Here is a 25848-nt window from a genome sequence, read left to right as displayed (position 1 = left end):
TAATTATCACCTTGTATTTCTACAAACAAATCTGGATACCCATTTGTCTCTTATAGAAGGAGGGAAACTGTTAACTACTACACTTAGCATGCCATCTAAGGCTCAGCAATTGGAAAGAAAAATGTAGATTTTTGTCTTCCATTTGCATCTTTGAATTCTAATATAATTTCTAAATTTTCTGTAAAGATTCCTACTTATAAATTATACAACTGGTGCTTCAGGTTATAAAAAATGAAATTTAATTTTAGAGGTGAATGAATACTATAGGCATAGAGGAATGGGACTAGAAACTCTTTATAAGGCATATTAAAATATTCATATAGGTATAAATTCTATCTTCAAATAATATGCACACTTCATTTTACCTCTTCAAGTTCTAATGATAATTCTGTTCTTGCAAAATACATTGCAGGGCTGCTCTTGCTAACTCAGTGATGTTGAATCAATCAATCAACTTGTATAGTTTTAAAAGTTTGGAGGTGAAACATCTTTATCTACTGGTAGAATTTGAGATTAGCTGGATAGTAAATAAGGTATAAAATTACATTTCACTAAAAAAAAAAAGCCTATAATTGACTGAAAGAGGCAATGTTGTGTGTTGATATCCGTTGAAGGATGAACAAAGGAATAACTGAAATACAATGGGAAATAATTGTAGAATAATGGCAATTTGAAATAAACACATAAATGACCTTTAAAAATTTTTTAATGTTTATTTTTGAGAGAGATACAGAGCACAAGCAGGGAATGGGCAAAGAGAGAGGGAGACACAGAATCCAAAGGAGGCCCCAGGTTTCAAGCAGTCAGCACAGAGCCCAACGCTGGGCTCAAACTCACAAACTGCGAGATCATGAACTGAACTGAAGTCAGACGCTCAACTGACTGAGCCGCCCATGTTCCCCCACACAAGTTACCTTCTAAATCTCAGGTTTTTCTATGTGTTTCTCTTAAGAAATATATTCATTTTATTAGGGATATTCTAGGAACTTTTCCAGGTCTTTCTTTTAAAATCCATATTATAATGTTTATGGCATCTTTTACGTTGTACTGGATTTGTAAATTGAATTTGGTATATTTCAGGAAGCCTTCCATGTTATTAGAATTACTAGGCTTGGATTTCTCAGGGAGGAAAAAATTCCTGGGGAATTTCTTGTACACAGAGCACAGAGAATAAACTTTGTTTAGGCTCTTAAACAGCATATATTTGTGAGTTTGAGTTGAGTTGAGTTGAAACTGTCAAGGTCCTTTACTTTATATTTATGGTTTATTAAATATGTGAATAAGCATAGTTTATTAAATATTCTTATACATTATAGCAAAATCGACTATTATATAGGTGTGGCCATAGTGTGTAGTGCAGATATAATCCATTCAGCCATGATATTTAAAATATAAACTATATTTAAATGTTTCAAAATTCCATAAAGATAGCGTAGTACTCCGAGAAAACAGTTGAGTCAGTGCTCACAACAAGAACTGCAAAGAAATAACTATTTTATTTTGCCTTGGCCTTCTTGCAGTTGTTTATCTAATATCTATCATTCCATTTTCTAATATAGATAGGAAACATGGACAAGTCAAGCATTCTCTAAGCTCATTTCAAGGAAGAACTCACAAAATCTCTTTTATTTTCTCCTGAATACATTTTTAATAAAGAGCCACGGATAAAGGGAAGAGGATAATAACTACTTTGTTGAATATTTCTTTAATTTAGTTCAAGTTTCAGTCATGGGAAGCCAAAAAAATAGTATAAAAATATGTGTGCAAAATACAGACCACAAGTTTGAGTGCATCTGTGATATAGTTCTGGAGTTGAACTAAAAAGACACATAAACAGGAGGCCAAGCTGCTAGTCAGCTACCCAGGTTAGTAATACTGTACTGAGAAGAACTGGACAGCAACATGCAAAAGAATTAAACTCGACCATTTTCTTACACCATATACAAGAATAAATTCAAAATGCATGAAAGACTTAAATGTGAAACAGGATATTATTAAAATCATACAGGGGAAAAAAGGTAGCAACCACTTTGACCTGGGGGCAGCAGCAACTTCTTACTTGACATTTCTCTGGAGGCAAGGGAAATAAGCAAAAATGAATGTTGGGATCTCTTCAAGATAAAATTTTTCTATACAGTGAAGGAAACAATCAACAAAACGAAAAGGCAATTGATGGAATTGGAGAAGATATTTGCAAATGACATTATCAGATAAAGGGTTAGTATCCAAAATCTCTAACTAAGGTAAACAAGCTCAGAGAGAGAAGTAAACATGGCGGAAAAGTAGGGGGACCCACAGTTCCCTCGTCCCTCAAACACAGCAGTATTGAGTCCAGAAGACTCGGAATGCCAGGAATCCGGGTTACGGAGTGACAGAAACATTCCAGAGGCCCATGGGGACAGCTTGGGCCATAGGTGCATGATTGCCAGTTTGAAGAGATAAAATAGGCAGTGTAGGCAGAGAGGGAAGGGTTCCTCTTCTGTGGAGAGACAAAAGGAAGAGAAAGAGGTCCGTGGAAGTGGAAGTGTAGGATTGTATTCAGACAAGAGAAAAACCTCTCCAGACCACGAAGTAGGAACAGGAAAAAAAAAAAACCAGAAAGAACCAATTTCTAACTTGCAGACAGCCTGAAGGGTAATGATCCAGGGTTGCTGGACTTTCTCTGGACTGGGGCCTGCCTCCTCGTTCACATGCCTGGTGGAAAAGGGGGGCCAGTCCTGGGCTACATAGTGAGCTCAGAGGCACAGTCAGAGCAGTCTCCTTCCTTGAGCACTGTGGGAAGAAGGTATATAGCTGTTTTAAGGAGAAAAATTCCTGTAGGAGCCCCATCCCCCCAGTGAGACGTCCTTTGCCAGCTGGGTGGAGTGACACAACCCTGGAACCAGGGTGCATGGAGTGGGTTCCCTTAAGACATCAGGGTTTGAATCATAGCCAAGTTCCTGGACTTTGGAGAGAGACAAACGGACCTGCTACTGCCCAAGAGCATTGTATGGACGACCTGACTGGTTTGGGACACCACATCCAAGGAGGAAAAACTGGGGTATCGCTGTTTTCCTCTCCACCACCAAAAAGGGTGGAGCTTCAGGGAACAGGACAGGAGGCCCACAGTGGAGACAAACCTGGCTACACAAAACCCTCCACCTCCATGCCTGGTAACTGCATATCTGCTGGAGGAAGATTGACACTGGCCAGACCAGGCGGCCACGCCTCCAGATGAACACAGCTGCTGGATTCAGAGCACCATCAGATATCAGTCCAGTGGTTTTGCATTTTCTGATTTTAATCTTGGCCAATTCTTATTTCATATATATTTTTTTCTTTCTTTTCTTCCTCTTATTTCTTTCCTTCTCTATTCTGGTTGTTGGTTTAAGCAGACATTTTGAATTTATTATTTTTATATCTCTTCTGCATTTTCTTCTTCTTTATTTCTCTCTCTCTCTCTCTCTCTCTCTCTCTCTCTCTGGATTAAGCTATATAGTTTCTTTCATTCTCTGCCTGGTCATTTTTTTTCATTTTCATTTTTCTCACCCCAATAATTTTTCTCATTGTATTGGATAAAGATTCTTCTCCCACAATCCTCATTTAAAATTGTTTTCCCCAGGATTACTTCAATGAACAAATCAAAGCACACCTGGTGGAAGGTCCAAACCACCACTATGAGAGGCGAGTTAAAGCAACCAGAGTTACACCAACAGAGAGTATGCAACGCACTCCACAACACCTCCTGAAGGATCAGGCCCTAGACAGTGTATGGCCCCTTTTTAATACAGTAGTGCTGTCAGGTGCAGGACACATAATAAGCTGTTAAAAGAAGAAAAAACTAGCCAAAATGATGAAACAGAAAATTTCTTCTTAAAACAAATTCCAGGAAGAAATGACAGTAAAGAACTTCTCAAAAACAGATTTAAAAATATATTTGATTAGGAATTTAGAGTAATAGTCAAAGCATTAATCACTGGGCTTGGAAAAAGCATAGAAGACAGCAGAGAATCCACTGCTGTAGAAATCAAGAAAATAAGAAATATTCATGACAAATTAAGAAATGCTGTAAATGAGGTACAAAATAGGTGCAGTGACATCAAGGATGGAGGAAGCAGAGAGGTCAATAAGTGAAACAAAAGATAAAATTATGAAAAACAATGAGGCTGAAAAAAAAAGAGATAAGGAAATACTAGACCACAGGGCAAAAATTAAAAAACTAAGTTATCCAGAGAAACATAATAATATCTGTATCATAGGAATTCCAGAAGAAGAGAGAGAAAGGAACAGAAGGTTTACATGAAGAAATTATAGTTTAGGAATGTCTGTAATTTGGGGAAGGAGGCATACATCCAAATCCAGGAGGCACAGACAACTCCCTTCAGATTTAATAAGAATAGGTCTTCTCCATGGCATATAATGGTGAAATTGGCAAAATACAAAGCTAAAGAGAGAATTCTGAAAGCAGCTAGGGACAAGCAGACCTTAATACACAAGTGTAGACAGATAAGGGTAGCAGCAGACCTGTCCACTGAAACTTAGTGAACCAGAAGGGAGTGGAAGGAATATTCAATGTACTGAATAAGAAAATATGAAGCCAATAGTCCTTTTTTCCAGCAAAGCTCTCATTCAGAATAGGAGGAGACATAAAACCTTTCCCAGACAAAACTAAAGGAGTTTATGACCACTAAATCAGTCCTGCAAGAGATCCTAAGAGTTCCACTCTGAGTTAAACACTGCAAAGATTACAAAGGATCAAAGCACCACAAGTATGAAACCTACACATAACACAATAACACTAAATCAATATCTTTCAATAATAACTCTGAATGTAAATGGACCAAGTGCTCCAATCAACAACACATAAGGTTTCAGAAAGGATAAAAACCAAAATATATTTTTTATGCAGCCTAGAGACTAATTTTAAGCCTGAGAACACCTGCAGTTTGAAAGTGAAGGGATAGAGAATCATCTATCACGCTACTGGAAGTCAAAAGAAAGCTGGAGTAGCCATACTTATATCAAACAAACTAGATTTTAAACTAAAGTCTGTAATAGGAGATGAAGAAGGCATTATATCATAATTACAGGGTCTAGTTCCATCAAGAAGAGCTAACAATTGTAAATGCTTATGCTCCCAAATTGAAGAACCCAAATATACAAATTAATAAATTACAATCATAAGCAATCATCTTGATATGAATACAGTAATTGCAGGTGACTTTAATATTCCATCTACAGCACTAGACAGATCATCTAGGCAGAAAATCAATATAGAAACAATGGTCTTGAATGATACACTAGACCAGATGGACTTGACAGATATATACAGAAATTTTCATCCAAAGGCAGAAAAACACACATTCTTCTTGAGTGCAGGTGGAACATTCTCCAAGATAAATCACATACTGGGTAACACAACAGCTCTCAATATATATAAAAGAATTGACATCATACCATGCATATTTTCATACCACAATGCTATAAATCTTGAAATCAATCACAAGAAAAAAACATTGGAAAGCCTCCAACTGCATGGAGGTTAAAGAACACCCTACTAAAGAATGAATGGGTCAGCCAGGCAATTAAATAAGAAATTATACATATATGCATATATATGCAAATGAAAATGAAAATATGGCAGTACAAACCCTCATGGATGCAGCAAAGGCGGTCATAAAAGGAAAATACATTGCAATCCAGGCCTATCTTAAGAATAAGAAAAATCCCAAATACAAAACATAACCTCACACTCAAAGGGACTAGAACCAGAGGAGCAAAGAAACCTCAAAGCCAAAGAAGAAAATAATAAAGATTAGAGCAGAAGTTAACAATATAGAATCAAGAAAAACAACTAGAACACATCAATAAATCTAAGAGCTGTTTTTTTTTTGAAAGAATAAGCAAAATTGATGAGCTCTTAGCCAGACTTCTCAAAAAGGAAAGAGGACCCACAGAGATAAAATAACGAATGAAAGAAGAAAAATCACAACAAACACCACAGAAATACAAATGATTATTAGAAAATATTATGAAAAAATATGTGTCAACAAACTGGACAAGTTGGAAAAAATGGACAAATTTCTAGATACCCACATACTACCAAAACGTTTCAGGAAGAAATAGAAAATTTAAACAGACCCATGACGAGCAAAGACATTGAATCAATGATCAAAAATCTCCCAACAAATAAGGGTTCTTGGCCAGATGACTTCCTAGGGGAATTTACCAGACATTTAAAGCAGAGTTGATACCTATCCTACTCAAGCTGTTCCAAAAAATAGAAATGGGAGGAAAGCTTCTGTACTCATTCTATGAAGCCAGAATTATGTTGACTCCCAAACAGATACAGACCCCACTAAAAATTACAAACCAATATCCCTGATAAACATGGATACCAAAATTCTGAACAAGATACTGGCTAATTGATTTCAACAGTATATTTAAAAAATTATTCAGTTTGATCAAGTGGGATTCATTCCTAGATGCGGGGCTGGTTCAGTATTCACAAATCAATCAACCACATAAATAGAAGAAAGGATAAGAACCATATAATCCTATCAATAGATGCAGAAAAAGCATTTGACAAAAGAGAGATCCTTTCTTAATAAAAACCCTCAAGAAAGTCAGGATAGAAGGAACATCTTTCCTCACCTTAACATCATAAAAGCCATACATGAAAAGCCCACAGTTAATATCATCCTCAATGAAGAAACACTGAGAGCTTTCCCCCTGAGATCAGGAACACGACAGGAATGTACACTCTCACCCATGTTGTTTAACATAGTGTCAGAAGTCTTAGCTTCAGCAATCAGATAACAAAATGAAATAAAAGGCATCCAAATTGGCACAGAAGAAGTCAAACTTCAACTTTTTTACAGATGACCTGATACTTTACATGGAAAACCTGAACGACTTCACCAAAAATCTTTTAGAACGGATACATGGATTCAGCAAAGTCACAAGATATAAAATAAATGTACAGAATCGGTTGCATATCTGGACATCAATAATGAAACAGCAGAAAGAGAAATCAAGAAATCAATCCCATTTACAATTGTGCCAAGAAATCATAAACTTAACCAAATATGTAAAATATTTGTATTCTGATAATTATAAAAAACTTATGAGAGAAACTGAAGAAGACATAAAGAAATGGAAAAACATTCCATGTTCATGGATTGAAAGAATAAATATTGTTAAAATGTCATTATTACCCAACGCAATCTACACATTCAATGCAATCTCATCAAAAGTGCACCAGCATTCTTCTCAAAGCTAGAACTAACAATCCTGAAATTTGTATGGAACCACAAAAGACTCCGCATAGCCAAAGTAATGTTGAAAAAGAAACCAATGAAGGAGGCATCACAATCCTGGACTCTAGCTTCTACTGCAAAGCTATAATCATCAAGACAGTGCGGTATTGGCACAAAAACAGACACATAGACCAATGGAATGGAACAGAGAACCCAGAAATGGACCTACAAATGTATAGCCAGTTAATCTTTGACAAAGCAGGAAATAGTATTCAGTGGGAAAAAAAAGTCTCTTCAGCAAATGGCACTGGGAGAACTGGATAGCAACATGCAGAAGAATGAAACTGGACCACTTTCTAACACCATACATAAAAATAAACTAAAAATTGATGACAAACTTAAATGTGAGACAAGAAACCATCAAAACACGAGAGGAGAAAACAGGCAACAAGCTCTTTGACCTCAGCCGCAGCAACTTCTTATTTGACAGGTATCTGAAGGCAAGGTAGGCAAAAGTAAAGTGAACTATTGGGACCTCATCAAGATGAAAAGCTTCTGCATGGCAAAAGAAATAATCAACAAAACTAAAAGACAACCGACAAAATCTGAGAAGATATTTGCAAATGACATATGGGATAAAGGGTTGGTATCAAAAATCTATAAAACCTTACCAAACGCAACACCTGAAAAACAAATAATCCAGTGAAGAAATGGGCAGAAGACATGAATAGACACTTTGCCCAGGGAGACATCCAGATGGCCAACGGACACATGGAAAGATGCTCAATATCACTCATCAGAGAAGTATAAATCAAAACCACATTGAAATAGCACCTCACACTAGTCAGAATGGCTAATTTTTACAACTCAGGAAACAACAGATGTTGGTGAGGATGTGGAGAAACTGGAACCTCTTGCACTGTTGGTGGGAATGCAAACTGATCCAGTCACTCTGGAAAACAGTGTGGAGGTTCCTCAAAAATTAAAAATAGAGCTACCCTATGACCCAGAAATAACACAGTAAGGAATTTATCCAGGGGATACAGAAGTGCTAATTCATAGAAGCACATGCACCCCAAAGTTTATAATAGCACTTTCAACAATAAGCAAATCATGGAAAGAGCCCAAATGTCCATCAATGGACGAATGGATAAGTAAGATGTAGTTTATATATACAATGATATACAACTTGACAATGAGAAAGAATGAAATACTGCCATTTACAACAACATGGATGGAAATAGAGGGTATTATGTAAAGTGAAATTAGTCAGTCAGAGAAAGACAGATATCATATGTTTTCACTCGTATGTGGTGGAACTTGAGAAACTTAACAGATGACAAGGGGGAAAGGGGAGGGGGAAAATAGCTTCAAACAGAGGGAGGCAAACTCATAAGAGACTCTTAAATACAGAGAACAAACTGAGTGTTAATGGGGTGGGGATCAGGGGATAGGGGAAAATGGGTGATAGGCATTGAATCTACCACACTATATACACTTGACAATAAATTATATATTTAAAAAAAGAAAAAAGAGGTACTATAGGTGCACCTGGGTCACTCAGTTGGTAGAGCATTTGACTCTTGATTTCAACTCAGGTCATGATCTCACAGTTACCAGGTTTGAGCCCCATGTTGGGCTCAGCACTGCCTGCTTGGGATTTTCTCTCTGCCCCTCCCCCATTCATGCACACTCTCTCTCTCAAAATAAATAAATGCACTTAAAAAAAAGAAGCATATGTAAGTTTTAAGGGCTAGAAATGACAAAGCTTAGGATTCAGATTTAAACACAGATTTTTTCCCAATTTTTTCAACCATTTCAGTATATTGTAATCAATGCTAGATAGTATCTCAAACATCATCATGATTCTAAGTACTAATTTAATGTAAATAATTGTAACAGTAATTTATTGTTGATATACTTCCATCAGATCTACTGCATGAGCCATAAATATAACTAACTTATTAATGTATCAATTTAGAAGTATTAAAATACTGAATGAGAAATAATAATATTGGATATAAGTGATATTTCAAGCAAATTTCAAAAGTTCTTTCATTTGAAAAATAATTTTTCCATTTGAATATATATTTATAAGACAACTTCAGAATGACTTAAAGACTTTTTTTTAGAAAATTACATAAAGTCATATTTATTTCATTATCTCAATGTCATCTTTTAGACCTATAAAGAAATTTTATAAGATAAATTGGTTGAATTTTCTAACTCCATAAATGCTGTGCCAACACATGTAGCTATTTCTGAAGTATATGACTAGTTGTAATCCTCATTAAATAATTACTTTTTGTTTTTTGCAGACTTTCAATTATTAAGTTTGGGCTTAAAAGAAATAAGCAATGGGGCACCTGAATGGTTCAGTAGGTTAAGCCTCCGAATTTGGCTCCGGTCATGATCTCACCATTTGTGAATTTGAGAACCACATCAGGACATCAGGCTGTCTGCTCTCAGCACAGACCTGCTTTAGATCTTCTGTACCCCCCCTTACCTTCCCTTGCTTGTTCCCTCTCTTTCTTTCTCCCTTTCTCTCTCTCAAAAATAAATAAATTTTTTTTAAAAAAGGAAAGAAATACAGCCATGGACAGCCACTATGACTTAGGTAGATAAGCCTCATTTGATGTCCTTAGGTTACAGCATATAGTTTCATAGGTACTGAATAGAATTCTGCCAAAAAACAAAGTTAGATGTTCCCATTTAAGGATATTTATGTTTTGGAAAGTTTCAGGATTTTGCTAGTTTGCAAATGCCTCTAAATAACAATACTTTGGGGTTACATTTTTTTCATGAATTCTTCAATTTAAATTTGATGTTTTTGTTTTAGATATTTTTATGGAATGATAAAGGACTAATGTTCACTCTGATGTTTGAAATACTGTACAGAACCATCATTAAACTTGAAGAACTTAGAAAGTGAAAGATAAAGACAGAAAAATAGAAAGATAAAATTAACTTCTTCAACATGCTATGCATGGGAAAAATGTTACTATTACATGAAGCATTAGAATTACAGGCAATATGAGATCCTCGAATAAAAGTTTCTCTGTTTAATGCAATAAAAATGTTTGCCTAGAAACTAAAGTACAAAAATAAGAATAATATATAATATTTATGGCCTAGTCTCTTGCAATATTGAATATTTCATTGATCAAGAGGGACTGAAGTTATAAGTTATAACTGAATTATAAGCAAGAAATCATAATTTTTAGTGTGGTCATGAATTAAATCATCTACCTTAGCCTGGCTATAACAGCAAAGATGGTCTGTTAGGGTCGGTGATAGAGGTCAACAGGAAAGTACACATTCCTTCTGTTTGTTCTCATCAGCAGGAATTTATGACTACTGCCCTCACATACGTAAATCCACAAAAAGTTAAACACTGAGAAATGATTCATTTAATTAGAAATCCTAAAAACTACATAAAAACTAAAAATAATAAATATTCACTATACTTACTCATTTGCTCAACAGGAATTTACCAAACTCCTACTGTACACCATGTATTATTCCATTTATCAACATAACATCCCCAGGTGCCGTATTTCCTGCAAAGCAATAAGAAAAATCTGGTCATGCTTGATTAAAAGACCATTTTTCAAAAATGTTATATTAATTAAGTGTTTCCTAAAGTTTTATAATCATATGCATAACAGGTAATATGTGTGATACTATAATTTTAGGAGTGCACTAAATGAGGCAAATATTACAGGACACCTTTTTAGGGCATGGAGGTGTAAATGAAAGGGAATTTAAGGACAGACAAAAAGGTTGAGCTAAGAAGAAGGTGGCAAGCAAAACCCAGACAACATTTCTCAGGTTTTATGACAATTTAAGATTGTAGCATCCACAGCCACACACACACATACATACATGCACACACACATACAAAAGCCTCCAAATGTACCACGCATAGAATATGAAATTATGGAACATACGTATACTATCAAAGATGAAGACCCAAGGGTAAACAAAGTATGTAGGATCAAAGCATCATTAGGCCCAAAAAATGTGGGGATTTTGGACTCATTGAGGAAGTCTGGTTTTTGAAGTCAAAGACCAGGTGCTTTGAGAAGATTAAGGTATAATTTAGATTCTCATTGAAAAGTTAGTTGCTTTTAATGCACTGGAAAGTTTAAAACCATGTTTACAGAGTACGCTTGCAGCTAGTATGCTTGATGAATATAGAATTCCACCAAAGAGACATAATCAGGTAATACAGGGTAGATGGAAGCAGAACAGAGACAATTTTTTAAAAGTAGTTAGTGAAATATTAGAAGAAACTTGAGTGTCTCCTGGTACCCACTCTGCATTCCAGTGTCTAGTGAGTGACCAGCAATTTGGTTGAGAGAGTCAGTTTTGAAGGCAGCAACAATGGTAACAGCAGCCCAAATGTCTCTATCTGGTGTACTACCACATTAGTGTGACTTCCTTTTAGTTCCACTCTTTTGATTTTATAATTTTGTAATCACTAATGCCCTGAAGTAAAGAGTTTCTCCCTGATATACTCAGAGAAACTTCTATTTTCTTCACTAAATCCTGACTGATACAGATGGGGACTGAGCAATATTTTAGGCTAAAGACATAATTAAAATTTATGGACTATATGATGGTTGCCTGTTAAGGTAGCTCCCCATCTGGCATTATATTGAAAGAAATACACCATACATTTTCACCCTGAATTTATATGCTGTTTCTCTGGTTGGATTCTAGATGATCTTCATGTGCCCACTCTGGTGGAGGAAATCAAGAGCCTGGGAGCTGGATGAGGTACATCTCTGAATGCTTGTCTCACTGCTTTCCTACGACTCTTCCATTCTGTTCTTTTTATTCTTGTATCCAACACATGTTTTCTCACTAACTCTTTCTTCCCCAATCTGCTTCATCTATCTAATCTCTTGGAAAACTCAGATTTCTTTCATTTACTCTTCCTAATCTGATGTTTAAGGCAGAAATTTTAGGCTCTGAGAACCTAAGAAAGAATGTATTTAGATAATTCAGATAATTTAGATAATTCAGAACTCTACTTTTGAATCCTCAGGCTGTAGTGGGTAATGAATGATTCCTGACTGAAGTCCAAGGACAGCTGGATTGGCATTACAGACTTTCTGACTCATTTAAGATTGCATGAGCAAATTGGATAGTGTAGTATTTTGCTAGAGAAATTATCTGAATCTTTTATAGGATGCTAAAGAGTCACTAATGGGAAAACAACAGCAACATTATATAGAGTCAAACACTTTATTAGGACTACTGTGATATATTCATTGGTTATCACATTTCTATTCCAGTTGAGAAAAAGAAAACAAACTTGTGACTACCCTACCAGTTACTAAATTAACATTTAAATTGGTGGTTTAGAAGTATTTATTTTCATTACTTGTGTTTTTACCATTCTTCTCTGTAACAGGATTTTTCAAAATTTAGTCGCAACCTAGACAATTTTCTCTAATTGTCTACAATGAAGAAAGATAAGAATTAGAACTATCTATATTTATATTTCCAATTTGCCCGGGCAGTGATTTGCCCAAACTTTATTTTAGTTTGAGACTTTTTTTTTTTTTTTTAGCATTTTTTGGCAGATAGGCACATTGATGGAATAGACCCATCTGTTGTCCTAGCAATTAGTTGGCTTGCATCTAGATGAATCAAGCATGTATCCAATGTAAGAAGAGTCTTCTGTGGTAGGCCTTGATTATGAAAATAAGATTTGGCTTCCTAGAGAAATGCCAAGTGGATCTAGGCCAGAAGCCTGTGCATTCATTCATGGCGATTTGGGAATTTGCTAAGACACACAACATTTATTCAAAATATTAATTGAAAAAAGTTCATTTGCAGAATGAAATTGGCTTCAGATCATTTTGGGTAATTTCATGGTGTTTTGAAACACCAAATTCACAATCGATAAAGTGGGCATAATTTATTGTTAGATTTACTTAAGAGTTCTACTAAAGCTAAATGTATTTTAGCAGAAAATTTTCATACAATTCATCTTCTAATAAATTTATTTTTTGAAACATAAGGTCAGAATTGAGAACCAGTGAAATTCAAGTGGTCATCATCTATCTACTGTCATATGCAAAGTAGTAGGAAAGAAATTCACTTTTTCCCAAAATATCTCTCTGTTAACTAATTAGGCCATTGACAGGTTTTTGTTTCTCATGCTTAAGATATAAACACAAAAGTCATTGTTCCTTCTTCAAAAACACCTTAACTTTTATAAATTGTATATGTTTCAATAAATTCACCCACTTATTCATACATATATGAATATACATTGAGACTGAACTTTGTGTAGGTTCTCAGGTCCAGATGATAAAGTAGAAAACATTAAATTCTAAAGAATAAACAAACACTGCCCTATTGAGTTTAAATTATAGTATAGACAACAAGGTAGTAAATTAAAGAATTAAATAATGGTTTATTATAAATTAATACTCTAGAAAAAATAAAACAATCAAAAATAGGAGTGTTAGAGTGTGTGTTCCAATTTTAAATAGGGAGGAGGAGAGGTAACTAAGAAGGTGATATTTAAGTGAACACTAGATTGGCATGAGACAATGAACCCTACTGACTTAGGAAATAGCGCCAGGCAGAGAAGTCAGCAATGTGCACGTCCCCATGCGGCAGAGTGCTGGTGAGACAGTAGAATAGCCAGGAGTCAGTCTGGTTGCAGCAGTGATTAGGGAGGGAGCAACTGGATATGAGGAAAGAGGTAATGGGTTTCTATAATTACTTCTGTTTTTACACAGAGTGGGATAGGGATCATTGGAAAGTTTTGACCAGAAAAGAAAGATGTAATCTGGATTTTAAAAATATAACTATGGTTGATCTAGGGAGATTTAAGTACGATACCAGAAGCAGGGAGCCAATTAGTAAGCAGTAGCAATCCAGTTGACAGATGATGATGACTTTGCCCAGAATGGTAGCTGCGGAAGTAGTGATAAATATTTAGAGTCCTGATAGGTGCCAAAGGAAAAGAAGACTCAATAATGATTTTGAAGCTTTTGGCCTCAGCCATTAGAAGGATATAGATTAACATATCTGAATGGAATATTTACTTAAAATTAATTTCCATGTGGACTTCTTAACTATTCTGATAACAGAAGTAAAGAGGATTTGCATCTTTGTTCCTCCTCAAAACACCAAACCTTCAACTATATGCATTCCACTTTTGAAAAGCAATTCCATTGATATATCTTGTATTAGAAAATACTACACTCAGTCCTGTTAACAAGCATCTTGCTATTCAAACTGTACTGCTCTTGATCTAGCTCATTTATTCAAATATCTCATTGCACAAGTTTTTCTGCTTCACTAATATTCTAATCTATAGGCATGCACAACTATTTTTATTTCTCTTGTTGCTCAACTGAAGCTACTTGATTTATCATTTTAACTACTTCTTTACAAACAGCCTTAATATCAATGCTACCTCACTATATCAATATATTTTAACTCAAATACCAGCCTTCTCACTTCTACATCTAATCAATTTCAGGACTCTTGAAGAAAAAGAATATGACCAAGTTGATTGGATTTATTTAAAAGCCATATCAAATAGTCAGTTTGATTCTATCAAATGTTTTTCCTCCTACCCAGAGAGAATTATAATTAGATACACTAATACTTCCATAATCTTCTCTATGATAAATGACTAGATATACTCTTATTTCTCTACATGAATTTTCCCTTTAAATGTTCATTGTTGATCATGGTTTAAATATTAGTTGCATGCTAGCCATTTCCCAATTTTTATCTCTAATCCAGACGTATTCCATAGCTCCTAATATATACAATTGCTTACTTTACTTCATTAGGTCTTCATATGCAAGACAAATTTAATCCCAGAGCAGAACTTACTGTTTCCAGCACCACAGGATGTATATTTTTCTCCCTCAGGGAAGCATTATTTTTTAAGATAATCAGACCAAATATCTAGAATTCAACACTGATTTCTCCATTTTTCTCTATTACATGCTTTTATGATTTATATACCTTGATCAAATTATAGGACAGATATAGTGTTTACAGCTTTAGAAAAAAATTATGACATTAACAGCTATGTATTATATATAATGAATACATTAAGTTGACAAATATGTCCATCAAGTGTCTCTTTGGTCTAATTCTTGTTCATTTCACTATTATTCCATAATTTAGATATCCATCTGCTTATCATTGATAGCATTTTATTGTCATTAATATATCTTGATATTTTAAATTCCTTCATATTATTTTATATTAAAGACCAATACTTGTAATTAGCACATTTAAATTATTCAGAATCATCAAATACAGATGTGTCATTAGTATTGTTTAAATTAAATAAACATACCATATAAACTCCTAACTCTGCTCATCAAAAATTTTCATAGCACTACCTGAGATATTGTGAATTTTAGGCATCTTGATCTCATTATTTTTACCTAGTTAGCTTATCTTTCAGACAATATAGTCATTTAAACAAAATGCAAAGAGCCTTTCATGGAAATATCTAACATATTCTTTTCATAATTAAATGAATATCAATGAAATTTCATTGGCACTAATATCCTACTGTTAGGTAATTAAACTGTGAAAGACTGAAACAATCAACTGATATTGCACTTACTGTAGTTTTTTTGTTTTTTTTTTTTGTTTTGGGGTTTTTTTTTTGATGGATAATTCTGATCATTTAAGAAATAAATCATTCTCATGGTCCAATAGAACATGTGAAATTACTATTTGCATATAGACTGTGTACAATTAATTTCTATTTTCTTTAATGGTTAGTTTTATGCATGGATCTCACTATGCTATAATACTTAGTTATCCAATTTAACACTAGTTTAGGTGTTGCTGCAAAGGTATGTTGTACATGTGGTTAAGCAGATGCTTTTATGAAGATATCTTTGATAATCTGGCTAGGCCTCATCCAATCACTTGGAAGGCTTTATGACAAAAAGACTTTCTTGAGGAAGAAGAAATCTGGCCTCAATACTGTGACAACAATCCTTACTATAGAGTGAGTCTTCAGCCTGATGACATATCTAATAGACTTCAGATCTGCCAGTCCCGAGAATCATGTAAACAAATGCCTTGAAGTAAGTCTGTCTCTGTCTGTCTGTCTGTCTGTCTCTCTCTCTCTCTCTCTCTCTCTCTCACACACACACACACACACACACACACACACACACACAAACAGGCTTAAAGGTTGTGAAGTAATCTTTAATTTTAAAATTGGAATATGTGTATGTGCGTGCATGTGTGTGTGTTGAGATGTAAGTTTAAGTGATAGTGATGTGGAGAAAACTTCTTAAATGTATTCAATGTTGAGCTCTGAATTTAAGAAGGAAAGGACATTAAACTGATAAAAAGGGATGCTTCGTATAATTCTGACTATTCTCAGTGATATTTTCTCCAAAATTATCTAAAACATATTCTTGTATAAAGCACAAGCCTGGTTAAAGATTATAAGATGTTATAGGATGCTTTATCTGTCACATGTGCTTTATTTATTTCTCTTAAAATAAATCATACAACGTTATTTAGACACTTTGCTTCTGAATTCATGTGAGTTTATCAATTCTTTTGATTAAGTATGTCTCAGCCACAAAATGTATAACAATGGCCTTATCTGTATATTGGTAATATCATGGCTGAGAAATGAAAATATTAAAATAATAAAATATAATGCAATAAATGGGGGGGTCTTATGCTGACCAATGCGAACGGTGTACTATGAACTGAGACATGAAGCTAACTTAATTCTGTGTACCTGAACATACTGACGAACAAGGAAGAAAAACAGAATTTATTTAGAGTAATGTTGTGACCTACGCTATATAGTCAAATCAAAGGTTCTTATGAAAGGAAAATCTACTTATTATCATCAAGTGCATTAGCCTAGTCCTCCCTTTAAAATATATTAGCATACTTCTGCGTTTAAAAAATACTCGACTGACAACCAGATTCACAAAAATTAGGAAATTATAAAAGAGATTAAAATAAAAACAGGTATTCTGCAAATGCCATCTGCAGAGGTTTCACTAGTTAACAGAAAAATGGGAAGTATTCACAAAATGTCCAAGATCTAATAATTTATATAAAAAAGTTTGTCCTCATCTAATTTAAAGAGAAGAAAACAGGAACATATGTCTATGCACACAAACAACTCTTGAATGCATATGTAAATAACAGTATGGAACTAACAATAGACATATAAAAATAAAAATATTATTATTATTAGTGGATATAAATATATCAATCAGCAAAACTTACTTAGAAAATCTACTCCTAACTATAACAACCAATAATACACTCTTTCAGTGTTTCTTTCCAGAATAAAATAATCTAAACTTAGATATAATCAAAATGATGTAGATTAAGAACTGAATACCCCCCATAAAGTTTATTCCTGACATAAATTCTATCATTTACAAAACAACCTGATATTAAGTGATTTCCTCTACCCCTCCAGTTCTTGTTGACTCTGGCAAGGATAAATCTTTCACATAATTATCATTTAATGGACATTTTTAGAAGACCTTTTCCTATCAATATTATAATTTTCACCCTCTTCAACATTCCTAATACTATAATATGAACTATATAAAGTTTAGAATCTCAATTCCAAACTTTCTAGGTCTTTTTTTTCTCACAATAATCATTCATTCATCCAGCAAAAAAATCCAGACTTACTAAACAAAGACACAACATAGAAATCACACATTCCCAAACATACCTTGGGAGAAATGTCTTAAAATATTTATAGTAGGTATATTTAAACTACAGGATAATAAGTAATCTTATTTATGCTTTTGTTATTTGTCTACTTTTGCTCTCATGATCATGTATAATGTCACAGTAAAGAAAAATGTATTAAAATAGGTGATATTTCATTTTCTTTCAGGGAAAAAAACACATTAAATCAGTAGTATTTAAAAAACTTTATTGGGGCGCCTGGGTGGCAGTCAGTTAAGCCTCTGACTTGGGCTCAGGTCATGATCTCATGTTCTAGGTTCGAGCCCCGTGTGGGGCTCTGTGCTGACAGCTCAGATCCCAGAGCCTGCTTCCGATTCAATGTCTCCCTGTCTCTCTGACCCTCCCTGCTCATGCTCTGTCTCTCTGCCTCAAAAATAAATAAGACATTAAATAAATAAATAAATAAATAAGACTTTATTGGTTAAAGCAGTGATTTACAAACTTTTTGTATAATGACACACATGAGAATATATTTTTAGGGGACACTAAGTTACATAAGACTGCTTAAGGCTAATAGCTGTCAGCCTTGTTAACTGGTGTTCTGAATGCTGAGGCCCCAATACCTCAGCACAATTGGTAACTTCTAATCTGTATACCAATTTGCCACACTTTGAGGAGATCTCTGGGTTATTTTATGACCATTTAAGACAATACTATTATACAAATATTTCAATTACTCTTCAGAACATTGACATTCAATTTTTGACAGTACAATTTTCATTACTGGTTTTTGTTTGTTAGTTTTCTTGTTTGATGATTAGGTTTTCAGAAACAGTTTTTTAAAAAGTGAAATAGAAGTCATGTATTTGTCTTTCAATCTTTTTTAAAGTTTATTTATTTAGCTTGAAAAAGAAAGAGAATAATCAGGGGAGGGGCAGAGAGAGAGGGAGAGGGAGTCAGTGCTGTCAGTGTAGAACCAGATGCAGGGCTCGAATTCACAAACAGTGAGATCATGAACTAAGCCAAAACCAAGAGTCGGACAGAGGCTCCAGTCAAGTGTTTGCCTCTTAATGTTCTTTATACAGGTTGAATATTATACCTTCTCTTAATGCTTTCTTTTCTCTTTTTTATGAAAATATATTTTTCAACAATATAAACTGAGTTTTAATACTGAAGATGATTATCTTATGCTTTTGGACCCTGTGAAAGTGACATTTAAAACCATATTGTAGTTCAAATTATTATCTTACCAATAGATACCTTTATTTTATAATGTGCTTTATATAAACAATTGTATGAAATTCAGGAGTATTTTGTAAATATACTAGTCTTAGCCAATATTAAAGATAAGCTAATCATAAATATTTAAAATTTCATCATTAGTAATATTAAATTAGTCTAAATGAATAAGCAATAAATATGAGTTGTTAATTCATATAATGAATTAATGCATAATTCAAATAGCATTAGCCTTTTTAGTAAAAGAAGCAAATACATTGGACTAGGAAAAATAGTGCATTAATTTTATGTCATAATAACACTGATTTATAAAATACAAATCAAAGTTACAAGGAGATATCACTTCTACCTTTCATAATGGCTAAAATCAACAACACAAGAAATAACAGTTATTGGCAAGGTTGTGGCGAAAAGGGAATCTTCTCGCACTGTTGGTGGGAGTGCAAATTGGTTCAGCCACCTTGGAAAACAGGATGGAGGTTTCTCAGAAAGTTAAAAGCAGAAATACCCTACTATCTAGCAATTGCACTACTAGGTATATACCCAAAGAATACAAAATTACTAATTCAAAGGGAAACATGCTCCCCAATGTTTATAGCAGATTTATCTACAAGAGCCAAATTAAGGAACCAGCCTAAGTATCCATCGACTGATGAATGAATAAGAAAGATGTAGCATATATGGAATATTTTTCATGGGACTATTTTTCAGCCGTAAAAAAGAATAAAATCTTGCCATTTGCAAAGCCATGGATGGACCCAGAGAGTACAATGCTAAGCAAAATAAGCCAGTTAGAGAAAGATGAATACAGTATGATTTTACCCATATGTGGTATTTAAGAATCAAAACAATGAGCAAAGGGGAAAAAAAAGTGAGCGACTAAGAGTAAGAGAGAAAGAGTAAGAGAGAGAGAAAGAGACCAAGAAACAGACTTTTAACTATAGAAGACAAGCTTATGGTCACCAGAAGGGAGTTGGGTTGGGGATGGGTTAAATAGATGATTGGGCTTAATGATGACACTTGTGATGTGCACTGGGTATTGTATGGAAGTGTTGAATCACTACATTGTACATCTAAAATTAATCTTACACTGTATGCTAATTGGAATTTAAATAAAAACTTTAAACAAATAAAATTATATTTAAAGTAACTCTTCCATCATCCTTACCACCTTTTTCAAGATAATATCCTATTTACCCATCCTTATTCTGGGAAATATTTTTTAAATATTTTTTAGCCTTATGGATACAAATTCATTCTTTAACTTTTCCAATCATGATTTTTCTTTACCATTGTGAAGAAACCATTGTTATCAAGGGTATTTAACTACTTGGTATCTGAACCTCTAGCACCTCGCCTTTTTCCCCCATTTATATATTCATTCATTCATTCATTCATTCATTCATTCATTCATGTTTAGTTCCAAATTTAAAGTCAGATTTAAACTGGTTTTCATTTTATTTTATTTTGTTCTTTTTAATTTTTTAAATAAAATTTATTGTCAAGGTAGCTAACATACAGTGTATACAGTGTGCTATTGGCTTTGAGAGTAGATTCCCATGATTATCACCTGCCAGCTTTGCATTAATTCTTAGAAGTCTATTTTCTTGGCTATCAAAATTTTCACCTTGGTTTTTGCGATGCTTCTTACTACTTTATCTTTCTGTGAATATCTCTGGAGTATTAGTTTTTTCTAGGTTAAAGACTCTCAAAACTATGTATCCAAACTTTAGACCAGTATTTTACAATTCTTGAATGTTAAATTTACTTCAAATACAGTGGGTCCAAGCTGAATTAATTATGTTTCATTAGCATCCCAATTAACTGTTAGCCAACTTAGGAATCCACAAGATATCTCTGGCTTATTTCTCTCTATGATCTCTCATATCCAACAGGTTGTTAAACTCTAAATTCTACTTCAAAAGAAGCTATTATACCCATTCTTTATGTTTCAATCTCTCCAACCCCACCACCATTTGGTTGGTTGAAAGAGACACTTATCTATTTTCAGATATAAGTCACCTAAATTCCCTATCAAGAGACTCCCAGAGCTACAGTAATATCATCCATTTGCTACTAAAGTTATTTCTCAAATATAATCTTGAGAAAATTACTCTGCTTAAAATACAGTTATGAGTTTCCATTGCCTACAAGAGAAATCTAAACGGTATAATGATATAAAACTTTCTTATCAGTACTATATCAGTTTATTTTTTGAGACTCAGTCTCTTTCTTTCCAATGTGGACATTTTCTTTTTGTTGGTGCCCATCATGCACTGGGCAACCACAGTTGTCCTTTGTTTGGACATTCTTAGAATATTACGTGCCACAATATGTCAAAAAAGTGCTATTACCAAGAATCTGAACCTTAAAGGAATTCTGAAAAGTCTCATAGGAGGGCACTTGTAGTAATGAGAACTATGTGTTGTATGTAAATGACGAAATACATATATTTTACACCTCAGACTTATAAGACACTATATGTTAGCAAACTAGACTTTAAATAAAAATGTGAAAGAAAGAAGAAGCCCCATAAAAATTGAGAAATGGTGGTGTGGGAACGTCATGAGCCCAGGTGTATTTGGCAGCAAGGAGTGCCCGCTTGTACTGGTGTCCAGGTAGTGTCACAGTGAGGTATTTTGCTAGGGGTCACACTTTCTTGTCTTTAGCTTGCTCCATGAAACGGATTCTCCAGCTTTCCCCTTGAATCTGTGAGATATCAGATATCATCCCAGTTGTAATTTTTTCTTGTTAAAAAAAGACTAAAGTCTATTTTGTTTTTTTTCTTTTTAGCTAAGAGCTGCAACTGATAAAACCCTGTTACCTATAACCACAAAGGACATTAGACACAATATGAAATATCGCACCAAGCTATTATACACTGTTCTGATTCCAGGAATTATTTTCTCTTTTCTATTGTAACTTAAAATGTTTCTACTCATTTTCCATGAAATATTTCTTTTATTTCATACTGTAATAACCTGCATGTAACCAAAGGCTGAAGTAATCAATTACCTATTGTCATCTCTATCCTGTCTTATATCCTGTGTCTTATGTCTTATTTCTGTATACCTATACATGTCATGATACTTATTTGTAACTTTTATTTTCCCTACCTTTTAAACTGTGCACTTCTGTAGATAGAACCATGTCATTGGTGTGTGTGTGTATGTGTTTGTGTATGTGTATGTGTGTGTGTGTCTGAAGATATACCAGGACACTTATTTCAATGCAGGGATTTGGCTGAATTACACAACAAAGAACGTTATACCTTTTAATTCCCTAAATATTTGCTGAAAAATCACTGACATGATTACTTTTAAGGAAATTATTTTATAGAATTTGAAGTTTTATGCACATATTATACATAGACTCAGCATACTATATTGTGGGAATGATCATAATTATGATATCAAAATCTCCTTGCTTTGTATTCCACATCTAGCCTATTGGCCAAATTATGGTAAATCTCTCTTCATATTACTGAAAGATAATTCTCCTCTTAAAAATATTTAAAATATTTTGTTTACTCACCTGTTCCATAAGTTAATCAATCATATATGGGTGGGACTTATTTCTAGGCTCTATTCTGTTGCATTATTCTATGTTTTATGCCAGTATCATACTATTTTGATTACTATACTTTATAATATAGTTTGCAAATATCTAAATAAGAATTCATTCCAGTTGGAAAAATAGCTGGTGAAAAACTACTCTGTGTTGCACCGTGCCTGGAGTTTTAAGAAATATTGAAGAGTCTGGTAAGTGTGACTGGAACAAAGTGCTCAAGAGAAAATTTTAATGGTGAGATAAGAGATGTAACCAGGATGTCAGGACATAAGACTTTAAAAGGCAGGTAAGGGCTTTGGTTTTACTCTGTGTCAAAAGGAAGAGATTTTAAAGGTTTTTGAACTACAGATAACTCAATAGGATTTATGTTTAAAATGTTATTCTGGTTGAAGAATTGAGCATAGATTTTATAAGATATACAAATAATTTGGAACACTGAGGCATTAGATGGGTTTTGGTTTAAAAAAATGTGTGGTCCCAACAGTCTATGAATAGGTGAAGTATCTCTGTTTTTTACTTTTTAAGTTTATTCATTTATTGAGAGACAGACAGACAGACAGTGAATCTAAAGCAGGCTCTGCACTGTCAGCATGGAGGCTGACACAGCACTTACACCGACAGACCATGAGGTCATGACCTAAGCCAAAGTCAGGCACTTAACTGACTGAGCCACCCAGGCACCCCAATTTATTCAATTTTAGAGAAACACTTTTGCTTTCATTAAAAGACAGTTCTTAAAAACATTGATTTTTTTTCCAGAAAAGCCCATATATTTGCAGATAAAGGAATCAGTTCCTAACAATGTCATAAGAAATATACTTGTCTCAAGAAATAAACCATTTCTAAGGTGCCTTGTTCCTGTTAAAAAAAAAAAAAAGTCTTCTGATAAGATGTGTTCCAACTATGCAGTGGGGGTCGAATGCAGCTATCAAGTATTCTTATACACCAAGGTTAATCAACCCACTTTACAGAAAAAAGTTTTTGGTCTAATACATGAGTTGGTGCATTTAACTCTATCCTACCAGCTGCATGCATAACACACCAATATTCTTTCAGACTTAATGGCATAATAGGGTAGAAATGTGTCTAGAGGAGCGCCTGGGTGGCACATTAAGCCTCCGACTTCGGCTCAGGTCAGATCTCACGTTCGTGGGTTCGAGCCCCGCATCTGGCTCTGTGCTGACAGCTAGCTCAGAGCCTGGAGCCTGCTTCCGGTTCTGTGTCTCCTTCTCTCTCTGCCTCTCCCCATCTCGTGCTCTGTCTCTCTATCAAAAATAAATTTAAAAAAATTAAAAAAAAAGAAATGTGTCTAGATTCCCTTATTATAGAGAAAATCCCAGGATTTTGAAGCTTATCTTTCTATATTTACATTCAGTTTCTAAGTAAAAAAAAAACAACAAAAACAAAGTAATTTTAAAAAGAATTTTCTGTAGAAGATAAAAAGCACTTATAACAAGGAAACAGAAGAAAATATGGAGAAATTAAAAATATATAATTTTACCCATTAAACATTCAGTTAAGCTTCAGCAACTCTGGAAATTTTAATTCAAACTTTTTATACTCTGATCTTATATTCATGTATCTCCAGGCCTCTGTCCTTTCCATTGCACATGTTTATATAGGTAAGATAAGTATTTATACTTTCTGTTAATTATTTTATTCTTTAAGAAAAAAATTAATGTTTACTTATTTTTTAGAGAGAGAGAGGGAGAGAGGGAGAAGAGCAGGAAAGGGGCAGAGACAGGGAGGGAGACACAGAATCCAAAGCAGGCTCGAGTCTCCGAGCTGTCAGCATGAGCTGTGAGATCATGACCTGAGCCAGTCAGACGCTTAACCAATTGAGCCACCTAGACATTCCTTTAATTTATTCTGTCAAAAGGAATCCTACCCCTCCTCTTCTCCTTCTAATCTAGAATCCATGTGTTTGCCAATACTCACAACACTGCCCTATTGTCTTATCATTGTTCTAGCACAGACATACCTAGATTCTGGCTCAATTAAATTGTTGCCTTTCTTTGAAACTATGCAATTATTTATGAATTCAGCTGCACAGACCTTACAAATAGTTTGTCTTGATCCTGAAAGGGGCCTTTAAAACTGGCCCCAGGTATTTTATTTCCCAAATTAACATTCTTTCCCATTAACAAATATGAGTTTCCAATATGTTTCCATTTGACTCATCTCCGATTAGAAATCCAGTCATTGTCAACAGACTCCTTAGGATTTTGCTTCAGGGAAAAATTATGGGCTTCTAACACACCATTAATAAATATCAACATCTGTCTTTCCTTTTTATTTCCTGTTATAATGGCACAGGTGTTCTTATTTTATAAAGTTAAAGAGTCAGCTTTACTTCTGGATCTCATTCCTAAATTCTTCAAAGAAATTTCACTTCATTGAATATTTCTTCACTTTTCTAAGTCTCTCAGTAACACTCACCAAAAAACAAACAAACAAACAAACACATGAAATTTCTATCTTTGGCCAGACAGTTGTCTACATATTAGTTTAGTGAAACTAAAAGTCAAATTTGGCTTGTGAACCAAATTCTCTTGTTTGATGAGTTATGTAATAAATAATCATGCTTAACATGAACAACTTGAAAATGTAAATTTTGAAGCTCCTGGGTGGCTCAGTCAATTAAGCATCTGCCTTCGGCTCAGGTCATGATTTCACAGTTCGTGGGTTCGAGCCCCGCATCAGGCTGTGTGCTGACCACTAGCTCAGAGCCTGGCCTGGAGCCTGCTTTGGAATCTGTGTCTCTTTCTCTCTGTCTCCCCCCTGTTCACACTCTGTCTCTGTCTCTCAAAAATAAATAAATGTAAAAAAAAATTTTTTTAAAGAGAAAATGTAAATTTCTTTAAAAAACTTAATTTTAGAAGATAATTTGATAAATAATTTAATAAAGTAGGACCTGAGGGAGATTTCCTAGAGAAGTGATTATTTAGCTCTGGTAACAAAGGAGAATCAGCAATTTTGAAATGGTTTGTAAAGAAGTGGATTCCCAAGGAAGAAATAACCCTACACATTAAGGGAACATGACACCTTAATACAAATGTAAAATAATAAACAGTTCAAGGTAACTGAAATGCAGAAATTAAAA

The sequence above is a fragment of the Suricata suricatta genome, chromosome 1 (genome assembly GCF_006229205.1).
Source record: "Suricata suricatta isolate VVHF042 chromosome 1, meerkat_22Aug2017_6uvM2_HiC, whole genome shotgun sequence".
Classification (NCBI taxonomy): domain Eukaryota; kingdom Metazoa; phylum Chordata; class Mammalia; order Carnivora; family Herpestidae; genus Suricata; species Suricata suricatta.
The sequence above is the reverse complement of the archived record's forward strand: the minus strand, read 5'-3'. Positions refer to the sequence as shown.